The sequence below is a fragment of the Plecotus auritus genome, assembly GCF_963455305.1.
Source record: "Plecotus auritus genome assembly, chromosome: 8".
NCBI lineage: Eukaryota > Metazoa > Chordata > Mammalia > Chiroptera > Vespertilionidae > Plecotus > Plecotus auritus.
In genome coordinates, this window is record NC_137782.1 from 151,206,951 (window position 1) to 151,228,435 (window position 21,485).

Sequence of the window (21,485 nt, forward strand, 5' to 3'; positions counted from 1 at the left end):
CCCTTTGTCTTTAATTTGTGTCATATGCATATGCAAATGATCTATTGTTTTTCCTCCAAGGGAGGGAGTGGATAGCTTTTGTTTGGATATTAAAATTTCCTTAAATGCTCCCTAGACAGGGTACTTCTCCCAATGCAGATTGCCCTAGTAGGAATCCCACCACAACAGTAAACATAAGGTTATTAATTCTAGAAACACGCACACACATATAGATTTGTGCCATTTAAAAAATATTTCCTTTGAGCAAAATCAGCAATTCTGCTGTCAGACCAGAAGTAAATGAATATATAAACACATTTTTTTTTCTGAATGCCTTATTTGACAGGGAATAAACTTTTCAACTATTTTTTTTTCCTTCTTATAATCGAGGGTGATTTTTTTCCTAATTCGGTAGGGAAACAAGGAAATATTTCAGACCCTGAAGTGAAACATTTGGAATGATAAGGCAGGGTTATTTTGAATTATGGTCGGTGAGAATTTTTTTTAAAGTGTCCAACAGGAAAAAAATAATAGTTACACGAACTTGTTAACCTCGGCGCATTTAACAAGCAACTCAAGTACAGGTTCTTTGGGCCTGACGCTCAACTCAGACACAACATATTTTGCCTGCTTGGGAGAGTTTTTTGCATTAAAAAGATTGAAAATTTCCAAGAAAGGTGCTTCTTTGAAAGGCCCATATGAAAACAACAGGTATTGGAAGGAGGGTGTTCCCGATTTTAAAAAGAAAATCTCTGTCAACAGTTATTAACAGATTTTGCAAACCCTACTTGAAATCTTAGTTTTCAATAATAAAAGTCACTGTGTCCTGTTGGTGGTGGTGGGGGCTAGGTATCCTGGGGCAGAGCTAAAGGAGGGAAGTGTAATGATCCCTACCCTGCAAACTTGTCCTTCAGGGAAACAACGAAAGTCAGTGTATTATGAAAGAAGCTTGGGTGCCTCAATGCTGGCACTATTATATCTGGACGAGGTGTCAATCCCCATGTTTCTAAAGAAGTATTTGATACAGAGGTGGGGGAAATTGCTTTAAAACGTAAGTGTGTGTGTACGCACGTATTATTTTTTTTTAAAGGTGACACTTGCCAGTAAAGGCCAAATCTATACAATTATTTGGATAACTCCGCTCCTCTTACTCACCTCAAATTAACCAGTCTGATATTCCCTCCACTGCCGAGAGTGCCCATATTATCTCGATAGGCCACCCACTTGCCTCTCCCTCATCTGCGGCTTTCCTCTTCATTGAATGCTGAATACTACCAACAGCCAAGGAGGAGAAGGCTGTTCCCCATATATTTAAACCACGCTGGTTTAAATCTCAACGCGAGTGGAAGAACACCCTGTTCCCGTTGCCTTAAATGCAATTTCAGAGTGTATTAGAGGAGACCATCTTGGTGATGCAAAGATAAGTAAGATGAAAACCCTTTTCTAAGTAAGCTGATACTTGTTGAGGTGAAGAACATACACAGGTCAGGGAGGCACAGAACAATGCTATTCTATGGATGTCCTGGCTGGGGACACAGGGAAGGAAAACATGGGGGAAATCTTGGAAGGCTTCCTGGAAGAGGTGGGGTTTGAACTGAGCCTTGAAGTTTGAGTATGATTCAAGATGGTGAGGAGAAGGAAATATAAACAAAATTGGCATCTATTTAAGGTATAATGACAGGTCTGACATAAAGTAGGCATTTGAAAGTGCTTATTTAAATGAATGAATGAAATTATTTAGAAACCTAATAATAAATCCCTCTAAACATCTCTCCTTAGGATGGCCTGCCTGCTATGTTAACCTAGAGCCCTCTTATTTTTCTCCTTCTTTGATGGTGTATCTTTCCCTCATTCAGGCCGAGAGAGCTCATTTTGAGGTTACTGATGATGTCTAGGGCTGCAAACTGATGCTTGGGCACTAGGAAATGAGTAACGGTCTTACTCAGAGGGGACTTCTCCATGGGCAAATGTTCCCTGTATTGATGTCCTGTTTACATTCTTGCAAGGATGGGGATTACTGCAGTTCTATGGAGTTTTGTATTTTTAACAAACCTTCCTCCTCTATGGTACCAATTTAATGTTTTGTTTGAAACATGCTGGAATGCAAAATGGTGAAAGGGAGCTTGGTAGGCTTTTATATACAGAGCAGAGTCCACTGAAAATGGCCTCTGAATTAGAAACAAGGAAACCTGGTGGTGTGCTAATTAGTGGGTGGAGAAAGTGGCTCACCCAAGCCAGCTTCACTCTTTCTCATCTGAGAGGCAGAGAAAATACTGACTACCCTTGTCTATGTGAAGAGACTTTTGTTTTTGTTCTTTAAAGACAAAACAGTAGGAAGGTGAGTTTTTACATAGCTCTGGCCTCCAGCATTATAGGATTCAGGTGATATGAATAAATTATGAACAGCTTTTTTTTTTTTTTATCCTCTGGAAACAGATGCTTATTAGTTTGAGCTTTAAGACACAATTTTTAAAATTACAACCATCAGCAAAATAAATAATACTGGCAAAATGGGAAATCTACACCAATACGTCTTTTCTTTGAAGTACATTTTTATGCTTTCATAGGCCTTTAGGGCTGGGACATGGAATCCACATTAGGGCCCAGCAGAGATTTGCTCTTCAGAAAATGCCTTAGCTAGGGAAAGCAGTGCCAGGCTGGATTATGCCCCAAGCAGGACACCTCACATCTCCATCCCCCCTCCAGCTTCTTCATTTTGCCCTCACCTCCGCCAGAAATCTGGCTTTCATCTGCTTCATTTTTCTTTTTCTTTTTTTAAAACAAGCCACTGTTCCTTTCTAAACTAAGCATGAAAGTCAACAAGTTGAGGGCAATTCAATTTCAATAATAAACAGATGCCTTTTGAGTTCCCGAGACCCCTTCCACAGGAAGCGCCCAATTCAAAAGGAGGAAACACCAAGGATTATGAAGGATTCTGCAATGAGTGTGGCTGAAGAGGAGCCAGCCTTCCACCCGCGCCCCCCTACCCCACTCCCCCACCCCCACTCCCTGGACCATCCCCCTCCCCCGCTCCCTGGACCATCACCCCGAGTTCATCTGAGGGAAGCTGGCTTTCCCAAGAGCCTATCTTTTCCTGATTGTACAATGTGTTCAGTTCCACCACAGGCAGGCTAAACATATGGCGGAATAGTGTGAAGAAGGAAGTCTGTCCATTAGCACATTCAGGGACGGAGTCTGGGATGTACGTTTAATAATGGGCTTTTTGTCTGGGAGCCTGATACCACAGCATCTCTCTAGTCACTAGAGTCTAGTGAAAGCTGAACTGACCTCAATTGGTGTGGGCAGCGTGCTTGTGTGCGAGGTGTATTTACAAGGCCAGACCAATTCAAGCTACTCTGAAAGTCTCTTGATGTACAGGAGGAAAAAAGTATTGGGTGACCTTGTGTGTATGTGTCGAGGAGGAGGAGCCCCAAGAGATTAGGAAATGAAGAGGGGCTAGAATTTTATTTTAATTAGTCTCGCATTTCCTGGGAGAGCTTTTCTGAGAATATGATATTCTCTCCCATTTGTTTCTGTGCAGCAAAGTTCGGAGACTCACCATGCCAAGGAAGAAGAGAGGACCATCCCGACCCAGGCTGGATTCTGAAGAAAATTCAGCCTTAGCTTCCAGAAACCTTAAATCACACATAGGTAGAGTTCTGACTTGGTCACTAAGAATAAAACAGAAGCTGAGTCTATTACTGAACATTTCAGATTAACCAGAGGACACATTGAAAAGCCTTTTCTTGAGAGACTGAAATCGTGGCGCGAGGGTGCTATATTGGGTCTTCTCTGTTTTTAAAAAAATATTGTTATTGATGTCAGAGAAGAAGGGAGAAGGATAGAGAGATAGAAATATCAATGAGGAGAGAGAATCATTGATTGTCTGCCTCCTGCATGCCCCCTATTGGGGATCGAGCCTGCAACCTGGGCATGTGCCCTGACCGGGAATGGAACCGTGACCTCCTGGTTCATAGGTCACCACTCAACCACTGAGCCATGGGCCGGGCCTGGGTGTTCTCCTGATGTGGCAGGGAGGGCTGCATCCTGGAGTCCTGGTACACCAGCCACATCTTCAGCAACTCCTGGATCACACTTCAAAGGAGGCCAGGAGCTGGGAGAGGTCTGCAGAACAGCGAAAGCAGCAGGAGGAGGGGACAGGAAGGAGCCACAGAGCATGCCTTGGACATGCAAATCTCTGCAGGCACACACACTCAAGGAAGGCACCCACCTGGGACTGACGGGGTTGTTAAGTCCTTCAAACCACAGCGGACGGACGGATGTCCTTAGATGGTCTCCGGCCCTTTGTAGCAATCCACAGTATGCGCCAGTATGGGTAGAAGAGCTCCTTCTATCAAGTTTAACAACTTTCTGGTGTAACTTCTGAGAGGGCTGATTGCTTATTCATGCAGAAGCAAGACGCCCGGTTCATTTTGCCTGTTTTTGCTACTCTTTGTTGGGTCGGGGAGGCTGTTATGGTAGCTGCAAATGGCTTCTCAAGTGACATTTGCTGACATTCAGTGAAGTACATTTATCAGTATTCGCCAGCTCACCTCTACACATGCAATCCATTTTGTTTTGTTCTTCATAGCAACCTCCTTTCTGACACCCGTGCCCTGAAAATGATAAATGGCAAGGTGGCATATTTCTCAAATGTCACTGTGAAAAATCTTTAATGGACTAAGTGTAGCTCTTCACGTTACAACTTGTCAGGTACTGAGAAATTCTAGAGTTTCTTCTTAATCCACAATTCTTTGGAACCACACATCTGCAAGCAGAGACTAATTATAAGCTATACTAGTCAGACCTGGCAAGCAGAAACCAAAGAGAAAACATCTGATATCAGCTAATTCTTTTTTTATTATTCTCATTCCATTTTTGCTACTTCCTTTCCTACTCAGAGAATATGCCTGGTATGAGAAATCTGTTACTCTAATTAAGTGGGCCACAGCTCCCACCAGCCTCCCATGCAGGTTTGTAATCCACTTGTAAACTCAGCCTTATCCAAAATAGTTTTACTCTTCTCCTCAGGATTCAAGATCACTGGGACCTCCCCCCCCCCCCAACCTGATTCTAAGCCGTAAATCCTGGCCCCTAAATGTTGTCTGAAGGGGGTACTTCAGAGGCATTTGTATCTGGCTAGAACAGTCTTCTCTCCTGTTTCCCTAGCCATCCCTTTTCAGAGTGCATGGCCATCCTCCCAGATGACTGAGTTTCACGTCAACACCTAAAGGTCCTGGTGTTCCTCCCCGTCTATATGCCCGCGCACCACCATCACAGGGAGCATCAGGGGTGCTGCCTATAATCACTCACCTCTGAACATGGCTTGCTCACTCAGGTTCTTCCTTTTCTTTCTTTTTTTTTTTTTTTAATATATTTTATTGATTTTTTTACAGAGAGGAAGAGAGAGGGATAGAGAGTTAGAAACATCGATGAGAGAGAGACATCGATCAACTGCCTCCTGCACACCTCCTACTGGGGATGTGCCCGCAACCAAGGTACATGCCCTTGACTGGAATCGAACCCGGGACCTTTCAGTCCGCAGGCCGACGCTCTATCCACTGGGCCAAACCTGTCAGGGCTCAGGTTCTTCCTTTTCAAATGGTCTCTATTCCCTGGAGTGTGCTCAACCACCATTGTTGGGGGGATGGGGCGGGGAGAGAATTTGCTGATTTGCATATGTCTGAGATTTGTTCCCAAAAAAGCACCATCATCAATTTACATTGATTTTTACAATCAATGTTTGAAGGTCGAAGAGACTGGGGAAGGGGATAACCTGAAGCTAAGGAAAAGAACTGGTACTTCCCAAAAGTGTGACAGCCAAGTTCATCTCTGGCCAGATGCTAAAGATTGAGTTGTTGTTTTACTCCTGGCCTTTTAAGCCCCACCCAGGCTCTAGTTTTGACACTTGCTTCTAGACCCTTTGGGACCCACTTCCTGGAGCCCCTGTTTTGTTTTATTTTATTTTCCCTTAACATCATACTTCCTTTGTTTTTCTCCCTTAGGCTTGTTCTTCTGTCTCTTGGGTTGAGTAACTGTCCCTTTCGGCTCCTACCCCTTGGGGATCCCTCCAACAATGACAGGTCTTTATCCACATAGAAGCTCCCACCCCAAGTCAAGCCTCCTCCCATCACCATGTATTCACCCTATACCCTCTTCTAGCTCACCCCACCCCCCTTTTCCTCTGGTAATCACCATGCTGTTGTCTGTGTCTGAGTTTTTGCTTGAGTAGTTCCTTCTAGAATTAGTGAAGAGTCCATTGTCTCTCATTTAATGATTAAAACAACACCTGTGTTGGGTATTGAACCTCAGATGACATCTGAGTACTCTGGGATAAGGTATACTGTGTGTGTGCATGTTGCGTTTGTATACATGTGTGTGAATGTATGTATATGTGGGAGGTGAGCTCTGGAAGGATGGGGAGTGGTGATCAGGGGAGCACCTTTCACAACTCAAGAAACTATACGGATGCCTGGCATTCAGCTTTCTCACTCGACAAATAAAACAGCCTTCAATTTAACCTATAATTACAGTGTGCATGTAATAATCAATGCAAGATTGCTTTTTTAGAAATTCTCATAAATTCTAGATAGTCTTCCTTTTATTTAATAACTTCAGAGCACAGGTTAGGAAGAGCTCCACTGAAGTCCCTTCGGCTGAGTATGTCCTCTGAGTGGTGAAACCATGTCTCCTACCCATGGAGCTAGGTTTGCTGCCTCTTGTCACCCTCCACTGGTATCTCCTTTGCTCAGGCTGAGGTCAGTACTCTGTATCCAGGACCTTATCCATCCATCCTCTACTGAAGAGAACAGCACAAGCAAAGGCCAGGAGGCATGCAGATGTCCAAAGAAGGTATTTTACAGCCCTCTCTGCAGTGACGAGTCTGGCAGGGGCCACGTCAATAGGAGCAGAAACACCATGAGGGTTTTTGTTGATTGCCTGAACCTTCCACATAGGGTGGTAGGATCTGATGGTGGGGGTGGGGTGAGCTAGACAGGAGCTTGAACTGATCATTCCCATCAACATCCAACTTGCTTTAGCAAAATCAAATGAACCAGATTATCACCATCACAGATACCTCCCTTGGATCTGATGACCCTCTCTAGTTACTTCCCCATTTGCCTGCTTCTCTTTCACATAAAACACTCCCAAAGAGCTAAGGATGCTGTGCCCAGTCTCTCTCCTGTCCCCAACCCTCCACTAAGAGTGCTCTTCTCAGGACCTGCACATGCCAGCCACACGGGGCTTCCGCCCAGTTTTGAGTATGACAAACCATCATCCCCCACCTCAGTGCCTTTGCCTAGGCTCTTCCCTCTGCCTGGGGTGCTCTTCCTCACATTTGCATAGTTGGCACCTTCCTCTGGAATTGCTCAAATGGCACCTTCTCAGAGAGTCTTTCCCTGAGTAACCCATCTGACTTGGCTCCTGTTTTATTGTCTTCATGGCAGATCTCATCTTCAGAAATAATTGTTTTCTTTTGTTTGTTAACTTTATGCAAGCTCATAGAAGCAGGGACCTCATCTGTCCTTTTCACTGCTATTTCCTTAGCATCTAGACCATTGCCTTGCTCCTAGTAGGTACACAATAATTATTTGCTAATAAAATTTACAATAGAATTCTTTAACTCAAGAACACCTGAGGTTAAAATCTGTCTACAGGGATAACTAGGAACCTCTTCAGTCCTTCACCGGGAAGCCTTAGGATTCATAAAAATATGAATCCATAGGGTTCAACCACAGACTTAATCAGAATGTCCAGGGGTGGGCCTGGACTTCATGTGCTGAATATGGAAGAAGAGTCTGTTTGGCCTATTGGATCAGAAGTTGACCCAGAGAGGACAGATCCCACATGTGGCTGGGAACCTATTCTTCAAAGACATGGTTGGGGGTTAGATAATCTATAACCAATTAGGAACTAATAGCTAGCACTGGGGCATGGAATCCTTCGCTGACATCTTCCATGGGGTGGAGGTGGCAACTCTCATTAGTTGCTATCACCTGAAAGTGAGTTTGTCAGGTTTCTATTTTTATTTTTTTTATTTTTAATTTTTAAAACAATTCTTTATTGTTGAAAGTATTACATATGTCCCCCGATCCTCCACCCCAGGCCTTCAGCACCTTATTGGCTGTGTCCATGGTTATGCATATATGCATACAAGATCTTTGGTTGATTACCTTCCACCCACCCACCCTCCCCCACCTTCCCTTTGAGATTCATTTCAGAGAGGAAGGGAGAGGGAGAGAGAGATAGAAACATCAATGATGAGAAAGAATCATTGATTGGCTTCCTCCTGCATGCCTCTTCTGGGGATCGAACCTGAATGTGCCCTTGATCAGAATCAAACCCGGTACCCTTCAGTCCATAGGCTGATGCTCTATCCACTGAGCAAAAGTGGCTAGGGCTGTCAGGTGTTTGTTTGTTTGTTTTTTAATCCTGAGGATAGGTCTCAAGGAAGAGGAAATAACTATGAAAGCACTGGGTGCCCAAAAGAGGGTAGAAAGGATGCCATTAAAGTTGAAGAGATTGTGCTATCCTTTCGTGGGCTCCATGAGGCATGTAGACAAGAAAGGCAAGGGATTTGGGCAGCTGTATGTCATGAGAGCCACTTGAACTTGAAGTTAGAAGAACATAAGCTCTTTGGCTGTCTGAATCCACATGGGGTGATACTTTCAGTTGCTTAGTAAATTCATAGAAGAATTGAACAGGATCGAGAACCCAGGAACCCTATCTGGAAGCCAGTTACTCACGGCCCTGGGACATTCCCTTGCTTGTCAGTCTGAAAGTTCATGGACACTATTTTCCTTCCTCTTCTTCTCATTCCTAGAAGATCATCGGGCCAGGTCTGGGGGATCAAGGGAGAGGAAGGCATTTCATTCAGATCTAGACAACAGGGCCCCACAGGCCTGCAATCAGAAACTTTGAGGACCAGGACTTTTTTTTTCTTCTCCTTCTTCACAGGACCCAGTAATTTAACCTGAAGGACCTACCTTCCCAACATCCTAACCTTAGAACCCCCTTTTTTTGTGAATCAGATCTCAGCTTCATTCTTCCCATTCACTAGCTGAGCTGAGGTTATTGGCCAGGGAGTCAAACACCCAGACAAGTTCTGCCTCAGACAATGTTAGGGTTTAAGAAAGCAATGGAGACAATTTCTCATGGGATTTGGGTCTGGTCAATCCACTGGGTTAGGGATGGGTGAGCCAGGCTGGCCCATGCCCTGGGAGCAAGGCTGGGAGAACAGGGCTATCATCCCCAGAAGGGCCAGGCCATAGGATAAAATGTTTCAAGCCCTAATTGTGGTCCCTCTCCCAAAGCAAGAACCAAGAAGTAGTCCTTCCCTCGTTCTCCATCCTTCCTCAGAGCAAGAGAAAGAACTGGCAGAGTAAAACAGAAATAAGAGGCTGTTTCTAGTTCTAGCTCATTCATCCCATTATTCATTCATTCAGCAAATATCACTGTGTGCTTACCAGGAGCACTAGGCTACACTCGGGGGAAGCACAGTGAGTGAAGCAGACACAGTTCCTGCCATGACCACAACCACAGCTCTTCCCAGGCCTCAGTTTCCTCATCTGTAAAATGAGATGGTTGGACTAGGTCAATGGTTCTCAACATTTAGCATTTGTCCAAATCACCTGGAGGGTTTGTTAAAAGCCTTTGCTGCCTAGCCAGTGTGGTTCAGTGGTTGAATGTTGACCTAGGAACCAAGAGGTCATGGTTTGATTCCTGGTTGGGGCCCAGGCCAGGCCTGAAGGCTTAATCCCCAGAGGGGGGGGGGGGTGGTGCGTGTAGGAGGCAGCTAATCGATGACTCTGTCTTATCACTGATGTGTCTATCTCCCTCTCCTTTCCTCTCTGGAAAAAAAAAAAGTGTTTGCTTGGCCTTACCCCAGAATTCCTAATTCAGTAGGTCTGAGAACTAGTCTTTCTAACAAGTGCCAGGAGATGCTGCTGCTGCTGGTCCAGGGACCACACCTTGAGAACTATTGGCCTGCGTGGTCTCTCAGGCCCCTTCTAGTTGTGACAATCTGTAATACCGATGGTTGGTGGTCACTGGAGTGGCCTGAGCAGAAAGGGATTGTGGAAAGCCAACCCGGAGTCAGAAAAGTCCCGTATGTTTCCTGAGCTTAGTGGTAAATGAATGAGAGATAAACCTCCATGGAGCTACTAAAGCATTCGCCTCATTATTTTTTTTTTAAAGTGATTAAAACGTCATTTCCTAACATGAAAGTTCACTCAGATGCTCGAGAAATTATTTCAACTTTCTATAAGGGGGAAAAAGGCTACACTAAAAAGCTACAAGGGTATTGATGTCTATTAAATATTTGCTTTTCTCTCTAACCCACACTAGACTGGGTAATTTGTATTTGGCAGAAACCAGCTGCAATTACATTAGTCAATCCAAAAGCCCAACTTGCTCATACAAAATGCAAACAAATTAGTTAAAATGGCCTAATTAGTGGACTGTAAAAATACAAAGTGAGGCTGGCAGCCTGATGTGTGTGAGTCAAGAGCACCGTCTCCCTGCACAGCGAGGCCTGGGGCTAAGGGGACCATGGGACTCAGCTCCTACCTGATTGCAGGTCTTCTCTTGGGAGTTCCGATAACCAACTACCCAGCTGAACCCCCGTGTTCGGCCTTAGGTACGCCCATTCTCTCCTGGCCCTGGGCATGGTCTCTCTTTGGCCAAGTTGGTGCAATGGCAGAATGTGGGGTTTGGATCCACATGAACTTGAGCTTGAATCTCAGCCCCACCAACTCACCAGCTATTGCTTTTGTAAAGTTGCTTCATTTTCCTTAGCCTCTAGTTGCCTTTTAAAAAAGAAAACAATGCATCCTGCATCTAAAAGCGGTCGCGAGGATTAGCAATTATGTATGTTGTGATGGTACATAGTAGTTGTTCTCTTATTAATTTAGGTCTGGGTTTTCTGTGTCTTAAAATACCAAAATCAGAATGACTCTATAAGCCAGGATTCTGATTCGGATTTGGGGCCCCCATGGGCAGTAGAGACTCAGAGAGATATGAATTACCTAAGGTCACACATAATTAAATGTTCTTAAGTTCACTCCGTACCCAGATTGTTAGATTAGACCATTAGCTCTGATAGGAAGGAGTTTTCAGGACACCAGTAGAGATTCAAGGCTTTCTACCAGGCGCCTAAAGGCGGTTAGACTCTGGTGACAATCAACATCTTGTATTTTATAACACCTTCCCACCAAATCACATTCCAGCTCAGTTATAGTCTCAACATCAGCCAGACTAAGACTGGGAGTCCTAGGGAAGTGCTACAATTTGTCTCAAGGTCATACAACTGATCAGTGTCAGACACAAGACTCAGATACCCAGGGGATGGGTGTTAGACCAACAGAGTCCCTGTCAACTTTGGCCACCAGACTGCGAATCATGTCAGAATGGTTTACATCCACTAGCAAAACTACACACTTAATGACAGAGAAACAGACAAATAAGCTTTCCTGAGTTAGCGGAGAGATTTACTCTATGACTCTTACCTCAAAAAGAGAATCTTACCCTTTAGGGACTGTGCCTCACACATTCTTGCCTCCAATAGGAATGGTTCATCCAATTGACTACACTAATTTAGAGTTCTTTTATTCGAGATGAATTCATTCATATATATATATCACCAACTTGTGCCAGGCACAAGCCAGATACTGATGACCCAATGGCACAATTTCTTATTATCTATTTATTTTTTAATTTAAAATTGTTATTACTAATCACAATAGTGTTGTGAGGGTCAAGTGAAGTAATGCATATGAAAACACCATGGACGTCTGGAAACTTTCTACAATGTAAGGGAAGAAATTATTATTGTCCAGTAGTAGAAATGATTTATTCTCATAGCACCCCCACAGTACCAGCTCCCTCCCCCCCACAACCACCACTAATAACATCCCAGGTGCCCCCCCCAAAATTTTGCAGAGAACATTCTCTTGGAAGCCAGGATCTGGGAATGCTCCAAACTGTGTATAATGGTGGGACACATTTCTGCCTGGCTGCAGGCCGCGGGTTCCAGGGAAGAATCGCATTCCTTCCACCCTTCTGACTGCGGCCGCACACGTGTCCTTGCCTCTCCCCAGCTGGGCTGCCTCCCAGGAGAGGACAGCGAGGAGACCTGCCTGCTCTGTGCCGGGCGCGGGCTGATCTGCAAAGGGCTGTGGTATCAGGGGTCAGTGTCAGGACGTGCTGACTGCAGAGGACACAGTGACAGGCTGAGCTGGGGCAGTAATTAGACAGTGAGAGCTTCCACCAGCAAGCTACAATCAATAGGTCTGCTCACAGAGGGAAAAAAGATTCAAGTAAAGCAGATGGCGGAAGATAATACCACCTCTCCCACTTAACTCGCATTTTCACTCATCATAGCGCTTTCACCACCATTTTCTCACTTGGTCCCCAGCACCTCCATTCGCAGATCCTCTGGCGGGTGTAGCTGTCCGATTTTACAGGCAAGAAAGCTGAGGCACTGCCATGGCAGCGACCAGCCTTGCTGTAGGAGCACATGTCTGCTCCCTTTGTGCTAGCCTTCCTGTCATCAATGTCTCAGAGAGCTACAAACATGAATGAGTGCCACACATTTTCACTGAGCCGCCAACTATGTACCAGTCACTGTTCTAGGCATAATGGATACAGCAGCGAACAAAACCATGTCCTCCTCCCATGGAGGTTCCATATTAATAGGAGAAGATAATACACAGCTAAGGAGCAAGAGAGTTTCAGATAGTAGCATGTACTATGAAGACAATAAAGTACATGGATCTGTAAAGAGGACCAGGGAGGCTAACTGAGCCCACAGAGAGCTCTCTGAGCACGTGACCTCTGAACTGAGACCTGAATATCAAGAAGTGGCTTAAATGTCAAAAAGAGGCAGCATAATAATGGGAAAGGGAGGAGTAAATGCAAATAAATAGCTAATTAACAGTGCTATGCCTTGTGGTGTCTCAGGATTGAAGAAGGAGGCTGAGGAAGAAGTATTTTTTTAAAATTGATTTTTAGGGGGCAGAAGGGGAGAGAGAGAGAGAGGAGAGAGATCAACCTCTTGCCCCACTCACCCATGCACTCATTGGCTGTCTCTTGCATGTGCCCTCATGAGAGATCAAACCTCCAAGCAACTTGTCATATCAGGATGATGCTCAACCAACTGAGAAACCCGGCCAGGGCAAGAGAAAGCTTTTTTGTGAAGCAGGGGATGCTAGAAAGTTAGAACTTTCCTCTGGAGCCCTCTTAGCAGGCTAACAACTTTCCTTTACTCCTAGTCTCAGACTCCGCGTCTGTGAAGTGGACGCAATAGTGCCAGTCATAGTCATAGACAACCAGAAAACTGGAGGCCAGGGTGAAGAGTTGTGAAGTGTTAGATACATGTCATCCAACTGCACAGCTAGGGGTTACAAATCTTTAGACACTTAGTATTAAATATTTCATGTTGTAAATGATGCTATCAAGATAGCTAAAGGATAAGCCACTCTATTCTACTCAGTTAAGTTCAGTTGGACTATTTGCCACATGATAACATCAACTTCCTAAGGCTTCCTTTCAATGACATGACTGTCTCCTAACTGTATGTGGTATACTCCAATGTACAGATCCCTCTGATAGATCTTACTACACATCCACTAGATTGTAAGCCTCTGAAAGGCAGGGACCATTTCTTACTTATGTTGTCCACATACTAAGGGTGTGATAAATGTTTATGAGCTTAATATGTGAAAGATACAGCTTTATCCCCCTCACAATCTGTTGATCTCCCCATCCCCTACCTCCATGTGGGCGGAGTCATTATTAGCATCCTAATGTATCAGATGAGGAAACCAAGGCACAGAGACTTTCAGAGACTTAAAATTTCTACCAGACTCACCTGACTTGTTTAGATACTTCTCTTGGTTGGCCTATATCCTCAGCAGCAATGAAAGCATCAATTAAGTTTTCAGAGACAGACACAAAGGTAGACATCTCTCTCTTTAAAAAGCCTGAGTCAGGGACCTTGACTCTTAGGATCTAAATGGAATTGTCTGAAGAAACTTGCAGACCCAGAACTCAGAAATTCTGGACTGGAACAGACTGATAAGATTATTCAGGCTTGGTTTGCTGTGGGGTAACCAGGCCAGAGAGTTACCTGGGCTTGTAGGGAGCTAAATACTTACTTTTAGTGCAGCTACCACCTTTCCTTACAAAAGGGGCAGGGCCTTGGGGTTTCATGTCAGTTGCATTTGGATTGGCTAGATGTCAATCAGTTGTAGCATCTGCCAAGGAAGTTGTAAGTCCCAAAACATTAAAAAAAAAAAAAACATTTCTTTATTGATTTCAGAGAGGAAGGGAGAGGGAGAGAGAGATAGAAACATCAATGATGAGAGGGACTCATTGGTCGGCTGCCTCCTGCATGCCCCTACTGGGGATCAAGCCCACAACCCGGGCATGTGCACTTGGCTGGAATTGAACCTGGGACCCTTCAGTCCACAGGCCGATGCTCTATCCATTGAGCCAAACCGGCTAGGGCTCAAAACATTTTTTAAGGAGGGAGAAAAGGAGTAATAAAACCAGTTGAGCTGTTTTAATGAGGCTGGAAAAAATCAGTAGATTCAGATAGAAATCCTATATAATAAAAGAGTATTATGCAAATTGACCGAACAGCGGAATGACCGGTCACTATGACACACACTGACCAGCAGGGGGCAGACGTTCAATGCAGGAGCTGCCCCCTGGTGGTCAGTGCACTCCCACAGGGGGAGCACAGCTCAGCCAGAAGCCGGGCTGATGGCCGGTGAGCCGGTGAGTGCAGAGGAGGTGGCGGGAGCCTCTCCTGCCTCCACGGCAGCGCTAAGGATGTCCCACTGATGGCTTAGGCCTGCTCCTCACAGTCAGACATCCCCTGAGGGCTCCTGGACTGTGAAAGGGTGCAGGCCGGGCTGAGGGGACCCTCCCCATTTCATTGCACAAATGTCGTGCACTGGGCCTCTAGTATAACATATTTGTACATCATTTGTTTTACCCAAACACAGACTCCTTTTGAGGCTTCTAAGACAGTTCAGGCTGCTGAATGGACACAGGAGCCTAAAGGGAGCCCAATCTTAGCTCCTTGAAGTCCCTTCTTGTATGCACTGGTTCTCAGCCTTGGCCACACATTGGAATCATCCAGAGACTTTAAAAAGCACTGCTGCCTAAGTTCTACCCCAGAGATCCAGATTCAATTGTTCTGAGATGTGGCCTGGACACTGAGACGTTTCAAATCTCCGCAGATGATTCTAAGGGACAGCGACACTTAAGGACAATGATCTGTAAGGGGCTCTTCCCCATGAGCAAGGGAGGAGGACACTAATATCACAAGGAGGAGAAAGGATCATTTCCCCCACAGCTTGTACTATCTGTGCTGAGACAGCCAGTTCTTCCAAGGTGACCAGCCATCTAGCTGGTTGTCCCAGATTTGACACTGAAAGCCCTGCCCCCCAGGAAATCACTCAACCCCAGCCAAATCAGAAGGCTGGTCACACGACTACCTCCTACCCCAACCCAGGCTGGCTCCGTTCATTTGCATAATGGGAGAAGGGGAACCTAGAGCCTCCTGCCATGGCATTTGGGGGTTGATGGGAGAAGCCTCAAAGGAAGAGAAGAGGCAAGTTGGAAGAGGGCCGGCGCCTGCGTTCAATGTACAATTGCACGATGCCCTAATTTCATGAAAATCCACCGATTCAAAAATACTCGAGATGGATAACCTTTTCTTTGAAAAACTAAGAAGATGGCCAAGTTTCACTCTAGGATTGAAATAGTGCTGGATACTGGCAAGTCTCCCAGGCTGAAGTGACCTTGAGATGATAAAGCCCACCTCCAAGAATCTGTACCGGTTGTGTGAGAGGGCTTGGGACTTGGTAGAATTGGTGTGGTTGGATGCCCTTTTTACCTAGACCTTGGCGCCAGGTGGCTCCCTGCTGGCATCTGAGTCACATTGGCATCCATCATACACCAAACCTTTGATTGGACACCTTTTTTTACCAGACACTGTGCCTGGGCTCATAACCAGGGTGAGTGAAGGCGGTGGGTGTGGGCAGAAAGGGAGCCTGAAGTTACTGCAGAGGAGGTACGGTGAAGGGGTTCTTTGGGTTGGGGCACCAATGGGGTGTCTGGAGAAGGGAAACCAGCTTAGCCAGCTTCACAGAGGGCGGGACCCTGTTTTATATCATATGATAAGTGACAAATCATGACAGCTTGAGAAGTGGCCATTGGCCAGGAGTGTAACATAACTAAACGTTCAGGAATTTCTTACAAAATGACCTCACAGGCCCCCGTCATCCCCAAGGTTGGCCAGACAAGTGGATGGCAACTGATGGTTTCTTTTTTTCTCTCAGGCTTCTTCGCCCTTCAGTCCCCCGAAGAACCAAATCTGAAAAGTTTCCGATTGGCCTTTGGTGCTCTGACCTGGTGGAGGCAAGGAAAACACCTATTAAAAATGTTCCTTCCGGGCGGATGTTTGCTTCCAGCAGCCTCTGTGCCAGAGGAATGAATCCAGAATCCCCAGTCCTGGCCTAAATCTCAATGGCTAGTAATTAAATTTCTACCAACAGTTTGTTTTATCACCTCAGTTAGCTTGTTGACATATAATAGGCGCAGCTGAGAGGTACGGCGAGTTAATGGTTTTCTTGTCCATATTGATATTAGTACCTGGAGTGGGAACATCTCCTCTTCAGAATACGATTACCATGTTGCCATCTTAAACACAGGAGGGAAATCCGTTTCTATGATTAAACGAGAAGTTCTGAGAACTTCTATCTCCAGTCCCCATCCAGGCACGAATGCATCTCATTTACTTTGCGCCGTTCCTGCGAGTTATCTGTGTCACACAGGCGAGGCTCGCACGTTGCGTTAACCATCTATTGAAAAAGCTCGAAGTGGGCTTGTAACAGTGCCCTGAGCCAGGATGCAAGGCAGGGGGCAGACCAGGAAAAACTCATCACGGTTCCATTTCAAGGTGCTTGGATATTTTAATTGCAAGAGGAAAGAACCCATGGCAGCTAAAGATGGAGCTATAATTAAACCGATACGGCGGTCACTGGCACCTCCAACTGGCTTGAGTTGTTTCTTTTCCCCATCTTTCAACTCCATGAAATCAATTATCTCCTCAAACCAGTGGTAAGGATTAGATGCCAGCCTCTTACTCCTGAAGTGAATACATTATTTGGAATTCATTATTGATGAACAAGGGCTCTGATGGAAAGCCCCATCCGATTCTCTGGGGCTGGGTTTAGGGAGGCACACCCCGTGGCCTGGTGTCCGTCTGCAAGGCCAAGGGCAAGGTCTCACAGATGCTGGGGCAGGGGAGGAGGGCAGGACAAGGCCAGCTTCACCTCCAGTGGCCGCCCCCTGAAGTGTGTGGCTTTACACGTAGTGACAAACGTGTTCCCAGCATCCCCCAGAGTGACAGCTACAGGGTACAGAGGGGACAGCCGTCCTGGTCTGAAAATACCTCTGTGTGTGGAGGCTGCCAGCCACCTGGAGCGGCGATAGGCACTGCTGTGCACAGGATCTGAAATGGAATTGATGTGATGTCATTTTGGCTCTCCCACAACCTGGTTATCTCTTGCCAAGACTTCACATCCGATTAGTCCGCTTGGAGGGGACAGCGGACTTTATCAGCCTCACTTCCCGACATTCCGTCAACTTCAGAAATGCAGTGAAGGAACTTAAGATGAGGTGTCACATCTTCCTATCGAACTCTTTCGCAAGCCTCCTCGAAGTCTGGCTCCTCCTTTGGAAAACTCGCACTAAGGGGGCAGGGGATGAAGTTTGGGCTGGCTTCCGCCTGCGATGCTTTGCAGTCTTCCTGGGCTCGCAGCTCCTGGCTGGCTCTGCCTTCTCTTTGTCAGCCACGCTGGCAGGGGGCGGGGTGTCGGTGCCAACAGCAAGCACCTCTCCTGTGCGGTTGCAGGAAGGGTGAGGCCTGCTGGAGATGGGCAAGCTGCTCCCATTGATATCCTTGTCTGCGCATGGGGAAGTCATCCAGCAAACTGCTGACAATGTAAACCCTTCCTAGCTGTCGTCTCTTTACCCGACGGGTCATTTTGCCACTCTAGCTCCAGGGTCCCTGGCAGGGCCCGGACCACACAGGGTTTCTAGGGGACTGATGCTGCCAAGCTTCCTGGCAAAGGAAGGAGGCTGGCTCCTGTGCCAGTTCCACACTCTCAGACCCTCCTCCAGCTGCAATGGCTGTGCCTGCAGCAGGCCTGTGACCTTCTCCCATCCCCAAGAGAAGAGACGTGTGCCAGCAGGTGGGCCATTAGAAAAGTTACGATGTCCGACAAGCATAACATTGGCATTGACTGGTTCTTCCCCTGGCGAGTGCCTTCTCCAACTCATCTCCCACTCCCCATGAGTAGCTCTATATCATTTATCAGGGACAAGATACTGAACCTATTTATAGGGGCATATTAGGAACTCAGGGTATGGCTCTCGATCCTAGAGAAAATTTGATTTTAAAAGAAGACCCTATAGCCCTGGCCAGTTTGGCTCAGTGGATAGAGTGTGGGCCTGTGGCCCAAACGGTCCTGGGTTTGATTCCGGTCAAAGGATGTACCTTGGTTGCAGGCTCCTCTCCAGCCCAGGCCCTGGTTGGGGCTCATGCAGGAGGCAACCAATCGATGTGGTTCTCTCACATCGATGTTTCTCTGTCTTTCCCTCTCTCTTCCACTCTCCCAAAAATCAATGGAAAAATATCCTTGGATGAGGATTAACCAGAAATAAGTAAGTAAGTAAATCAATAAATAAACTAAAAGGAGAACCTGTAGAAATTGGTGATTAACCCACGAGGAATGAGTCTCTAAAGGTTGGACTACAGGCACTGAACCACCTGACATTTTGGAACCCTGGCGAGATATTTGTCAGGGTCCTTTGGATCATCCCCTGTGGACACTGGTGTCTTCATTGGGAAAATAGGGATTAGAGCATCAGGCTTACTTCTTGCTCTTGTCAGAGCTACAGGATGTGATGACTGATTGAGCACATGCAGGAATTGCCACACACACCGTAAAGTGCATTTCATCATATCATTATTTTCTGGGAGAGAATGTAGTTTCACTTAGTGAACAAAGTCCAGACCTTCAACAGTTTAGACCAGGAAGGAGAATATGCCAGGTGGCTAATTCTGTCCCCCTGAATCCCACATTGGCCGCAAGGAATGCTTCTGCCCTCCTATATTCTGTCCTCAGAGGAAACACTACATTCACCTTTGTCTCCTTATCAGACAAAATTAAGTTTCGGGAGACAGAGGCCACGTTACAGACTTGAAGCAGAAATGTATTTAACAGAGGGTGCTAGTAACACCATTCGGAGGGCTGCGGGAGCCGGTTCTAGCTGGGCTGCAGGACTGACCACCCAGGGAGCTGCTGCTCCTGCCACCATCAGGAAGGTGGAGAATCAGGAGGCCAGGACAAGGATCAGTCCAACAGCTCCTCATTGAGGAGTGAGCCAGGAAGCAGCACGCACCCTCTAACACTCCCACCTCTGAGATCCGAGGCTGCAGGCTCCTCTCTGGCCCCAGCGTCTTGGTTGGACGCTGAGAACTGATGCAGAAAAGCCCACTATTTCTATGACTGTGCTTGCCAGGAGCAACAGCCACAGAAAGGAAGATGCCCACCTTCCCACTTTGCCTTCCAAATCCCGGGAGAGCACATATAATTGGCAAGTTGTAACTGATGCCCAGAACCCCAGCTGCAAAGAAGAAATCAATAGTTTTTGGTTTCCCAGACTCCCCAGTTTGAGACGAAAGAAATGGGAATGGACGCCGAGTGCCAGTCACCATTGTCTCCATGTTCTAACACTTAGCATAGCTGAGACAGGCAGAAACATACCATAGACTTTAGTATATTTGAAAAGAGGACAAAAGGGGGAATAAACACAGAAAGTGTAAGGAATTTAAAAAGCAAACATAGCTCTAGCTGATTTGGCTTAGTGGATAGGGCCTCTAGCTGATTTGGCTTAGTGGATAGGGCGTCGGCCTGCAGACTGAAGGGTCCCAGGTTCGATTCTGGTCAAGGGCACATGCCTCAGTTGCGGGCTCGATCCCCAGTGGGGGGCGTGCAGGAGGCAGCCAATCAATGATTCTCTCTCATCATTGATGTTTCTATCTCTCTCTCCCTTCTTCTCTGAAATCAATAAAAATATATTTTAAAAAAAGCCCACACAGCTTTTTTGTTCACATTACTCCCAGTGTCTTAAGGAAACTTCATTCTAGCCCCAAAGATTAGCACCTCCTTGCAGACACCTTGCCTCAGCTCCCTGCACCTGGCCTCTTGGACTGTTCTTGGTGACAGGCTCCCCTTCACACATACTGCCTTCTTTTTAGTTCTCAGTGACAAAGAGAGGGAATCCCTGTCCCTCAGCGAGGGCCAGCCCTCTCCCCCACTTTCCCACGTGATAGCTATTATCCCCAGTATTGGCAACTAGAAGTGACTCGTCCTGCAGATGAGAAACCCAGAGGTGAGTGCATGGATAGCAGGGGTATATCAGCTAGGATGCTTTGGGGTTGCAAGTGGGAAAAACAAGCCAATCAAACTAGCTTCAATGACTTGGATTTGTTTCATATGAAGCCTGAGAGAGGGTGGGCTCTAGATGCAGTTCGATTAGGGAATCGACTCTATTTCTCTGCATTTATCTTGGCTTTTTCCTTCTCTCTGTGTTTTCATGTCCATAGGTTGGCTTCCCTCATGACCACAGGATGGCTGCAGAAATAATGAGGGCAATATACTCTCTGTTTACTCCAGGAAAGAGGGAGGGTAGCTTCCTAAAATCACCACTCAAAGGTTGTGAGTTTCTCTCTGATTGAATCACCTTCAAACCAGTCATCGGGGGCCTGATATAAACCTGCTGTTCTCTGAATTCCTTGTGCTGTGGATGGAATCAATTTTACCCTGTCAAATTGTCTGCTATACACTGGGGAAAGGGTGTGATGGGGCTGGGAATGCAACCCACTGTCCACTTAAAGGGACAATAGCTGGCTTTCATCTTTCAGGCCTGGGAGCCAACTACAAACTAACCACACACTGAGTCTGTGGATGTGTGTATGGGCATCAGGGGCAAGACTAAAACCTTGGTCAAATAACTAGTTTCGTGAGCTGCAATTTTCTTATCTACAAATGGGGAGCATGACACCTAGCCCAGAGGATTATTGTGAGAAATGACCTGGAACAATGTCTCCCATATTTTTGTGTCTTAACCATCTCTCCCCCTTTACTCCCAAAGGATAAAGATTGGCATCAACCTGGCTGATACCATTGTCTGGGCCTCGAATGCACCAGATACAGCCACTACCACCACCCCTTAGAAATCTAGGCCATCAGCTGGTATTTGGAAGAATGTAGACATTGAGAAACAGATCAATATTGAAAACCAACTATGTTTGTGCCTAGTACTTCTTAAGGTGCTGTGACATGACAGAAGAATGCAAAATCAATTTATTTTTTTTAAGGAACTCAGCTTGGTTGGTACAATAAGATATATGCCAGGGGAGA